Here is an 11,916-nt window from a genome sequence, read left to right on the forward strand (position 1 = left end):
TATCTTGTAACCAGTTTCCCCTGGTTTTCTCTTTTTTTTTTTTTTTTGTCTCTTTTTCCCTCTTTTTTCTTTTTTTCTTCTTTTTTTTCTATTTTTTTGTCTTTTTTCATTTTTTTCTTTTCTTTTTTTATTTTTTTTATTTTTTTCTCTTTTTTTCTTTTTTTTCTGTTTTTCCTTTTTCCTTTCTTTTTTTTCTTTCTTTTTTCTTTTTCTTTCTTTTTTTCCTTTCTCTTTTTTCTATTTTTTCTTTCTTTTTTTTTTTATTCTTTTATTTTTGTTTCCCTTTTTCCTTCTTTTCCTTTTTTCTTTCTTTTTCTTTCTTTTTTTTGGTCTCTTTTTTGTCTTTTTTTTTAAATTTTTCTATTTTTTTGTCTTCTTTTTTTTTTTGGTAGAGACCATAACGAGTTATCACAAATCTGGGGTAGGAGGTTTGAAGCCTTGGCCGGGCTGCCGTCGGCAGCGCCAGCAGACAGACTGGCGGGCTGAGGGGGGGGGGCGGCCCGGAGGTGGAGGGTAGTAACAGCGGCAGAGCCGCTCAGTTCGGCGGACGCAGCGGAGCGAAGCAGAGAGGGAGGCTCGGGGCCGACCCCGGGGTGGGGGGTGGTGGCGGGGGGGCAGCAGCAGCGGCGGAGCCGAGGGCGGAGATCGGCACGCCTCTCCTCCCTCTCCTGTGGGCAGTGCAGGACATCCCCCCGGGTGTCCTGGGGTGTTACTTCCGCAAGCGGCTCAGATCTCTTCTTTGACCTGGCCCCGCCAACTTCCGTCTTTTCCGCGCCCGATGGTGGGTCCGGCGGGACTTCCACATGATTTAGAGGGGCATCCCCAGAGTTCTCACCCGCAATGCGTGTTAAAAGTCAGCAACAGTCCTGCAAGGGCTGCCGCTCCTAGTGTTAACATCTGGGCCGCGGCGCAGGCAACCTCCTTCTCCGCTTCCATAGCCTTTAGTGTCTCTAATACCGTTCGTCACAACTCACAGAGTTTTCACCTCCTTTTCATCTTTTGAATCCCCTGTTATAGTCCTTTCCCACATGGTATTCCCGAACTCCCGCCATTCCGTAACAGGGAACAGCAAGGCAGTCTCTCTAAAATGTCCCCATCATTGTCCTAACTTGATCAATTTGATCAGTTTCTTTCCCGTTGTCTCACTACCTCTCTTAGAGAGTATTCCAGCGAGCAACAATGCAGCAGCCTCCACTTCCATGGCTGTGCTTCCTCTGAGAGGTAGGGAGCGACCCTGACCCGTGTCTGCCATGCAGCACCCTCTCAGCCATTTATTTTCCCAGTCCCCTCCTACTCTAGCTGTTATTAATTTCAATATTTCTTCTTGATATTTTATATTAGTCCCTTGTGAGGATAACATTCCTCGTTCCTTCCATAATGCTCTGTGCACATGAACTACCCCAAACGCATATTTTGAGTCTGTCCAAATGTTAACGTTCTTACCCTCGCTTAATTCCAAAGCTCGAGTCAGAGCAATTATCTCCGCCCATTGAGCTGACGTTCCTGGAGGAAGAGAATTTGCGTCAATCACCACTTTCGATGTTGTTACCGCATATCCTGCGTAACGAGTCCCATTGTCCACAAAGCTGCTTCCATCTGTGAAAAGTTCCCAATCTGGTTCCATCAGCGGCTGATCCTTCAGATCCGCTCTACTGGCATAGGTATGTTCAATAATTTCCACACAGTCATGACTGAGGCTTCCTTCTTCCGTCGTTGTTCCTAAAAACACTGCTGGATTTAATAGGTTAGTCGTTGTCAAAATTACATCATCTTGTTCAGTTAATATAGCTTGATATTTCATCATTCGGCTGGGTGATAGCCAATGGCCCCCCTTTTGTTCCAATACCGTAGTTACCATATGTGGTACAAATACTTTGATTCGTCTTCCTAACGTAAGCTTTCTAGCTTCTTGTATTAAAAGAATGGTAGCTGCCACAGCTCTTAAACAGGAGGGCCACCCAGCACTTACCGCATCCAGCTGTTTAGAAAAGTATCCTACTGGTCTTTTCCAGCTCCCTAATCATTGAGTCAGTACTCCTAATGCCAATCGTTGTCTCTCATGTACAAACAATTGGAAGTCCTTTGATAAGTCTGGCAGACCCAGGGCAGGCGCTTTCGTTAAGGCTTCTTTTAATTTTTTAAAAGCCTCCTGTTGCAACTTTCCCCATGTAAATGTGCAGGCTTTCTGTGCTTCATAGAGAGGTTTTGCTATAAGTCCATAGTCCATTAACCACAGTCTGCACCACCCAGCCATACCCAGGAAGGCTCATAATTCATGTAGGTTCCGTGGTTCCGGAACTCCACAAATGGCCTGAATCCGATTAATTCCCAGTTTCCTTTGTCCCTGGGATATTTCGCACCCCAGGTAAATCACCGTGGTGCATGCAATTTGTGCCTTTTGTTTGGAGACCTTATACCCATTCAGCCCCAGCTGATTTAGAATATCAATAGTTACCTGAATACATTCTGATTCTTCTTCAGTAGCTATAAGTATATCATCCACGTATTGCAATAACAGATACCGCCTTCTTGGTACCTGGATTTGTCCTTGATTGGTCCAATTCTCTATCTCCTTGGCAAGCTGGCCTCCAAAAAGGGTCGGGCTATTCTTAAATCCTTGGGGTAGTCTGGTCCAAGTTAATTGCATTTTCCGTCCTGTTTGTGGGTTCTCCCATTCGAAGGCGAAAAGCTTCCTACTATTGTTATCAATGGGTATACAAAAGAAAGCATCCTTCAAATCAATCACTGTAAACCATTTATATTTTTCTTTTATGGTCGTAAGTAACGTATAAGGATTGGCCACCACCGGGTGAATGTCTTTCATTATTTCATTTATTGCTCTAAGATCCTGTACCAGCCTGTATTCCCCATTGGGTTTCTTTACCGGAAAGATTGGAGTGTTATATTCGGATTTACATTCTTCCAGGATATGATAATTAAGAAACCTATCTATAATCTTTACTATTCCTAGCCTAGCTTCCAATTTTAATGGATGCTGCTTAATCCGTACTGGTCGCGCCCCTTCCTTAAGCTCAATTTTTACTGGTTGAGCCACTTTAGATTTCCCAGGAACATCTATTTCCCAAACTGTAGGTATTACTGCACTTTCCACTTCCTTCGGAATGTGGGGGACGGCTTTTTCTTTAATCATTAGTATCTGTCCTATTTTTGATTCTGGGATTCTCATGATTAGTTCTCCATCCTCAAATGTTACAGTAGCATTTAATTTAGTCAGTAAGTCTCGCCCCAGCAGAGGGATAGGGCATTCTGGTACGTATAAAAATTCATGTGTAATCTCTTTACCTCCAAACCGTAAATTGAGGGGTTGTAAGAATGGCCGTATTTCCTCCTTCCCGGTGGCACCTACGATAGTTGTCTTTCTCTCCCCTATTTCGCCGTCTAATCTATTAAGTACTGAATACGTTGCCCCTGTATCAACTAGAAACTTAACTTCCCTATTTCCTATATGAATTGTCACTAGGGGCTCTCCTGTTTTTCCCCGGTTTTCTAGTCAGCTACTATAATCCCCTAGGACCATTGCCTTAGCTGTTTCCTGATTTCTGAATGGATTCCCTCTACCAATCATTGACTGTTCTCGAAGAGGACATTCATTTCTCCAGTGACCTTCCCTTTTACAATGGGCACATTGATTAAGACCCAGCCGATTTCCTCCCGAGCCTGGGTAACCTCTCTCTGCTCCCCTACCTCGGCTGTTCATATTCCCTCGACCTCTTCCTCTTAATCCCACACGTTCCTTTCCTTGGATTACTGCCAATAAATTCTGTTGTTGCCTTTTTGCTGTTTCCTTTTCTCTATTGTTATATACTTTCCAAGCAATTTCCAACAATCTATCCAGATTTCTCAAATCTGCACCTTCCAGTTTCTGCAATTTCTTCCTAATATCCTCCTGGGCCTGTCCTAAGAAAATAAGAGCTAGCTGGGTCTTAGCTTGTTCAGTTTCCACATCCAAATCTGTGTACCTTTTGGCCGTTTCTTTTAATCTTTCCAGAAAGGCAGATGGTGATTCCGCCCTTTCTTGCCTAACATTGTATAATTTTGACCAATTTATAGTTCTGGGCATAGCATTTTGTACCACGATCTGGACCCAGTCCTGATACCTCTTTAGCCTCCTCATTCCGTCCCCTGTATTATAATTCCACTGGGGATCTTCAGTGGGGAAAACTGTAAAATTGTATTGTACTGCAGTGTCCCATTCTCGGGCCAAGTCTCTTGGTCCTCTAACTCATACTGTGGTCACCAGACGTTACAATAATCAATCAATTTCCCTTTCCGCATTTCTTGACCAAAACCACCCTCTTTCCAATGTGCTAATAAGCACCCGAGCGGGGATGTCCATGGAATGGGAGCATCCTGACCCAAAATCTTCTTTAGCGCTTTCATAACAATCTTATGACAGTAATTACAGTAACAGAAATTTGAAAATCACTTATAGCAGCAAGGGTTGCCGAAGCAACAAGGTGCCGCCTAAGTGGCAGCACACTACCCTAAAGGCTGTCGAAACAGCGGTGTGCTTTGCCCGATATCGTGCCGACCCCCCTTCGACACAAACCCACACAATTACCAATACCAAACACCAATGTCGAACCTGCGGAGCTTTCGCTCCGTCTGACGGACGGCGCCTAGGTTTACCCCGGGAGCTCCCTCCCCAACCGAGCGTGGCTTTCGCCGCGTCTGACCGGCAGGCTTTCCCAAGCCAAATCGGTACCAAAAAACAGAAAGCACCTTTGCTTACCTATCCAGTGGTACGTTGTGAGCAGCAGAGGTCGGTCGCAGGTCGATGGCTCCCCGAGAAACTCCTCGGTGCCGGCTGGAGCGTAATCGAGACACGATCCGCCTCAGCAGTGCCCACGCTGTCCCATCTGGGTCGCCAAAATGTTAGCGTAGCAGACACATAACCACAATGTGATTATATGAAGGTGCTTTATTCAGCGCTGGAAACCAGGGGCAGGTGCTCAAATCTGGCTTCAGATCCCGTTACATCCCGACCGCAACTTATACTATTGTGATTACGTAAGATGATGCATATTCATTATTGATTACAACATCAGCCTCGCATTCCATTCTAATTAGCTCTCCTCCCCTTCGCACATGCCCAGTGCCATCTGGTGGTCTTTTAGGTGGTCTTCATGATGAAGTAAAGAGTCTTCCTCTTTTCTGAACTCTTCAACCTTCTCCCCGGCGCATGCTCACTTCAGCTCCTGGTGCTCAACCAATTGGTTAATCCATCTTCGGCTCCTTATCAAAGGTCGAACTGTACCCGTTATTCTTTAAATGTCCTCCCTTTTCCCCTTTTCTTAGATATATTGGTTACACCTGCACTCGATCCTTCACCAAGCATGCGTGAGACAAGCAGCACAAGAGACAGGACAAAGACAAGCAGTACAAAATATAAAATATATGCCCATACTAACACAAGGACATGGGAAGCAGCGCAAAGCCACCTGCGAATTCCTTTCCCACAACAACTGGGGGCTCGTCCGGGATGGTCTTGGTTCCTGAATTCTGACTTGATCTAGGAGGGGCACCCCACCCTTTGGTGGCTCCTGTTCGAGTCAGGTCAGGACTAACACCATCCTAAACCTGAATAAAGGCAAGCAAAGAATTTGATTTTTTTATGAGCTCCCTTGCCAGCTGCAGCATTGTATTTTGCCCGTAATTCTGCGCGCGAAGATCCGAACGAAGACGACGGAGTCGTGAGTATTTGAAGTGTGTACCGGTCAGTTGGGTGGGATTCGGTTGCCTGTGTGTGTAAGAGTGTGAATGAGACGGAACCTAGTTCCGAAGCAAGTGTGGAGGTCTTCTAACCGCAGTTCCAATCTCCCGTGAGGGACTTGGCCGGTGAAGGACCGAAGTGATTCCTATAGGATTCGTGGGTGGGTGATAGGTCCCCCTGCAAGACACTCTTACTGGGTAACCAAGGGCTGTAGGAATTGCCACAGTAAAATTCCTAGATGGGTCAGACAAAATTGAAGACCCGGGACCAGAGAAAAGGGAGCAAATTAAAAATGGTTCAGTACTATGTGATAGAATGTCCAAATCAGGATATCCAATAATTAATAAGGACCTAGAACCTGTGGAATCAGGACCTTTGAGTCCATCATGGTCAGCTCAGGCTTGTGAGCTGTATGCTCTATGTAGAGCCCTGGAACTATTAAAGGGGAAAAGTGGGGCTATATTTACAGCACATTGAACTGAATGAACTCCCCATGCCTGAATCACCACCAGAAAGCAGTGTTGTACAACAAAAACTGGAAGTTTCTCCAAAGATGTTGCCACTAAATTAATAATATTAATTAATAAAATATAATTGATTAAAAAGTACTCATCTACTGCCATGAAATACTGTTACTATTAAACTTTATGTTCTGGTTTGGAGACAAAAAGGAATGTAGTTAAGGCATGAGCATGTGATTTTCTGTTTCCTTAAGGTGGTGAGCTTTAATTCTATTCATGCTAAGTCTCAGTGAGACATACCAGCATCCTTGTGGACCCACTCATTTTAATGCTGTAAAATCGTGGGTCAGATGATTCAAAGCCTTAATGTAAATGTACTGAAGTAGGGGAAAGGTGAATTGGTATCATTTGTTTTAAAAAGTCATATGGTGGATTTGTTTGTTTTTTTTTTATGTTTGTACTAATATAAAAGTCACATGAGCATACCTGTTGAACAGTAAAAGTTATTTTTCTGTAAGTGCATTTACCCTATTTTTGAACAAACAGAAGTATCAAATACTTGTTTAAATATTAAGTGGGTGTTTTGAGCCTGCAAAAATTAATATTGGCTCTAAAACTCTGCTTTCATAAGTACCATTTGTTATACCACTATATTTCTGATGTTTGCATAATCATAGAAGGACCTCAAAACTTGAATACACAGACAAATATAAGCGGATAGCCTTGAATATGTCAGTGTGCTATATAGTGGCCTTAGAGGACTGTCATGATAACCCTTTTACATTACATTACAAAGCTAATGTTTTAGTCCTAAATTTTCAGGACCCCTTAGTACAGAAGAAAGCTTTATACAATTACTGATGTGAATTTCTCTAAAAATGTATATTTTTGTGTCCAGTTGTGTTATTTAAGTGTTCCTTTGTATCAATTTATGTATGCTTCTGTTGTGGTTTAACCTGGCCGGCAGCTAAACACCACACAGCCATTCGCTCATCCTCCCCCCCCATGGGATAGGGGAGAGAAACGAGAACAACTGAAGCCTGTGGGTTGAGATAGAGACAGTTTATTGGGACAGAAAATAATAATAATGATGTGTACGGAGCGGGTGATGCACAGTGCAGTTGCTTGCTACCCGCTGACCGATGCCCAGCCTGTCCCCAGGCAGCCGCCCAACCCGGCTAGCCAGCCCTATGCATTGTTTAGCATGACATCAGATGGTATGGAATACCCCTTTGGCCAGTTTGGGTCTGCTGTCCTGGGTCTGTCCCCTCCCAGCTCTTGCTGCACCCCCAGCCTGCCCGCTGGCAGGACAGAACCAGGAGCTGAAAAGTCCTTGGCTTAGTGTAAGCACTGCTCTGCAGCAATTAAAACATCAGTGTGTTATCAACATTAGTCTCATTCAAAATCCAAAACATAGCACTCTACCAGCTCCTGGGAGGAAAATTAATTCTATCCTAACTAAATTCTATCCTAACGTCACATTTGCTATCCTATCGGCTAGCAAATGTGACGCCCATCTACAAGAAGGGCCGGAGGACTGACCCGGGAAACTACAGGCCTGTCAGTTTGACCTCAGTGCCAGGGAAGCTCATGGAGCAGATTATCTCGAGATTCATCATGCAGCACTTGCAGGGAAAGCAGGCGATCAGGCCCAGTCAGCATGGGTTTATGAAGGGCAGGTCCTGCTTGACGAACCTGATCTCCTTCTATGACAAAGTGACGCGCTGGGTGGATGAGGGAAAGGCTGTGGATGTGGTCTACCTTGACTTCAGCAAGGCTTTTGACACCGTTTCCCACAGCATTCTCCTCAAGAAACTGGCTGCTCTTGGCTTAGACTGGCGCACACTTCATTGGGTTAGAAACTGGCTGGATAGCCGGGCCCAAAGAGTCGTGGTAAATGGAGTCAAATCCAGTTGGAGGTCGGTCACTAGTGGCGTTCCCCAGGGCTCGGTGCTGGGGCCGGTCCTCTTCAATATCTTCATTGATCATCTGGATGAGGGCATTGAGTGCACCCTCAGTAAGTTTGCAGGTGACACCAAGTTAGGTACGTGTGTCGATCTGCTCGAGGGTAGGAAGGCTCTGCAGGAGGATCTGGATAGGCTGGACCGATGGGCTGGGGTCAACTGCATGAAGTTTAACAAGGCCAAGTGCCGGGTCCTGCACCTGGGGCGCAATAACCCCAAGCAGAGCTACAGGCTGGGAGATGTGTGGTTGGAAAGCTGCCTGGCAGAGAAGGACCTGGGAGTAGTGGTTGATGGTCGGCTGAATATGAGCCAGCAGTGTGCTCAGGTGGCCAAGAAGGCCAACAGCATCCTGGCCTGTATAAGAAACAGTGTGGCCAGCAGGGCCAGGGAGGTGATTGTCCCCCTGTACTCGGCTCTGGTGAGGCTGCACCTCGAGTACTGTGTTCAGTTTTGGGCCCCTCACTACAAGAAGGACATGGAGGTGCTTGAGCGAGTCCAGAGAAGGGCTACGAAGCTGGTGAGGGGCCTGGAGAACAAGTCTTACGAGGAGCAGCTGAGGGAGCTGGGCTTGTTCAGCCTGGAGAAAAGGAGGCTCAGGGGTGACCTTATCGCTCTCTACAGGTACCTCAAGGGAGGCTGTAGCGAGGTGGGGGTTGGTCTGTTCTCCCACGTGCCTGGTGACAGGACGAGGGGGAATGGGCTTAAGTTGCGCCAGGGGAGTTTTAGGTTGGATGTTAGGAAGAACTTCTTTACCGAAAGGGTTGTTAGACACTGGAACGGGCTGCCCAGGGAAGTGGTGGAGTCACCATCCCTGGAGGTCTTTAAAAGACATTTAGATGTAGAGCTTAGGGATATGGTTTAGTGGGGACTGTTAGTGTTAGGTCAGAGGTTGGACTTGATGATCTTGAGGTCTCTTCCAACCTAGAAATTCTGTGATTCTGTGATTCTGTAAACCAGAACAGCTTCTAAAACAAAGAAGGGAGAGTAGGGGTGTGAACCCCAGGAAAAGATAGATAAAGTATGCTATCTTCTTAAATTTTTAAATCGATGGACGGAAGGTCCTTGCATCTGTCCATGCAGGAGAAAAAGCGACAGACAGATCTAGGAGACAGATCTGGGAGAAACTCAGTTAAAGAAACAGCACAAGTCATGGAAAAATAAAATAAAATAAAATAAAATAAAAAATAAATAAAAAACAGCACCAATTATTGGGAAGGGCCCTACACTCTAATAACTTGGGGGCCGAGGTTGTGCTTATGTTTTAACAGAAGCTCGTCCTAGATGGGTGTCAGCACCATGAGTCTGTCTGGCCGTCTCATCATCTGCCTTAACATGATCACAGCACCCTCCTCTGTGGTTTGGACTCCAGCTCAAACAAAAAACAACGTATGGGAGTGTCCGGCTGGCATATGCAGGACCCACAAACAAGGACTCCAGGAGCTGGAGGGGTAGCCAGAGCCCCCCCCTGCCTGGGCAGCACTCAGTACCTGCCTCTCCCAGGGATGTGGTTACAAAGTTTGTTAAAGATAGAATAAGTATGCCTGGTAGTTTTTCTCTGTGTTTTAGTTTGTGTTAATCGTGCTTTTTTATGTTAAAGAAGGGGGAGATGTGGGAGTGTGGCCATGGGGGTCGACAAGCCCCATGGTTGGTGATAACATCAGGAATGTAAAGAGTTTGGAGGAGGGAACAAAGAGGGGTGATTCAAATGCCTTGCCGTTTTGGGTTGCTTGTTCTCCGGAAAGGTGGTAAAAATGTTATTAGAACACTTAGTACCTAGATATGGGATAATCCAGTACATTGATTCTGATCAGGGCACACACTTCTAAAATAATAAAATTATTATGTCAATAATTAGGCTTTCAGTGGGAATACCACACTCCGTGGCACCCACAAAGCTCGGAGTAAGTAGAAAGAATGAATCAAACAATAAAACAACAATTGGCTAAGTTAGTGATCGAGACAAATGCCCTGGACAAAATGCTTACCATTGGCACTTTTTAACATTAGAACTAAACCACACACTGAGACTGGATTATCACCATGTCAAATGTTATATGGCATGCCTTATTCTCAAGGGATGCCCTTAGGGAACAATGTAGCTGATGATCGTAGTATCCAGAAATATATAATTACCATTGGTAGAAGATTAAAAGAGCTAAGAGAAACTGGGATGATGGTTCAGACACCACCTTTAGGATTTGCGATTCACCAGTTAAAACCAGGAGATAGGGTTCTAATAAAAACATGGAAAGAAGAAAGCTTATCTCCCCTCTGGGAAGGACCTTTTCTTGTTTTATTAAAAAGAAAACAACCGATATTTATTAACTGCTGTCTATTAGCTCTTATCTATTAACAAGGAAACAGCTGTGAGAAATGCTGAAAAAGGATGGACATGTGTCGTGAGTAAAAGGTCCAGTGGAAGAGTGGAAAGTAACATCAGAAGCAGGAGAAACTAAACTATCAGATGGACTTGAAGAAGCCTTCGTCAAAGAGCATAAGCTAAGTTGCTGTGGGAATTTTATTGTAATTACTCCTTTATTGTAATTACTCCAAATTTATTGTAATTACTCCTGTAAAATTAGTAAACAAAGAACCTCTTGAATAGATACCTACTAAGGGAAGAGATTTATCAGTAACAGGGATCAGTTAAGCGTTATCCCCTGAAGGTACATCTGCAGTGTACACCCCTTTAAGATTAGGGAAGAGGGCAAGACCGGATGGGGAACTGGTGCTGCGGCTAGGAAGGTCTGCCAAGGGCTGCAACCCCTTCGGGCTGTGACCACCGAGCACTATGGCCCTTACCGGACCTCTTCTAGTCCTACCTGGGGTGAGTTTCTTGGCCCAAGCTACGGCCAACAACTGAGGTCAACTACTAGAAAAGGATGCTTGAGCTCCCAAACATTGGTGTATCATACTGTCTATGACTGTAAAGGCCAGAAAAGAGGAAGCTGCATTTTTAACCTGACTCAGTATGCTCTATGCAGAGAAATTAATTGGAACAAGTGAAATTGTAACCACCCTGAATACCTCAGTGTCAATAACCTTTGATGCCTGTGATATTATAGATGAAGACCCATATACTGATTGCGGAAGCCTGAGTTGGAAGAGATATAGTAACCAGCCCAAGTACATTTCTCCTAGAAAGGGTGGAACAGTGGCTTCTACGTGTTACACTGATTGGATAAGAGATTATCTGTGGGAGAGGAGTTATAATTGCTGTGGACCCTCAAATTGGGGTTGTGCTTGTTGGAGTAGGGATCCTGGGGCTATAGGACCTCAATAGATATGCTTAATAGAATAATTAGGTTGCAAGCTGTAGTAGAAATAGTTGTGAATAAAACTGGAGATGCACTCGGATTAATTGCAAAACAAAATACCAAGATGAGAACTGCTTTGTATCAAAATTGCTTAGCTTTAGATTATTTGCTAGCACAAGAAGGAGGAGTCTGTGGAAAAGTTAACCTTAAGTAACTGCTGTTTAGATATTGATGATGAAGGAAAATCTGTGAATGAACTTGTAAAAAGAAATGAAGAAAATTGCGCTTGTCCCAGTTCAAACTTGGAATGAAATCAATTGAAGAGAATTATGGAGGGACTTTATGGGTAGTGGTTGGCTTACTAGAATCAGGATAGTTGTATTGGGAATATGTAGAGGGTTGTTTAATAATTCAATAATTCCATGTTTAATACCCTGTTTTACCAGACTAATACACTCGGTTATATAAGGAATGCAAACATCTGTGGTACCTGTTGACCC

Source organism: Oxyura jamaicensis, unplaced genomic scaffold (assembly GCF_011077185.1).
Source record: "Oxyura jamaicensis isolate SHBP4307 breed ruddy duck unplaced genomic scaffold, BPBGC_Ojam_1.0 oxyUn_random_OJ71920, whole genome shotgun sequence".
NCBI classification, from domain to species: Eukaryota; Metazoa; Chordata; class Aves; order Anseriformes; family Anatidae; genus Oxyura; species Oxyura jamaicensis.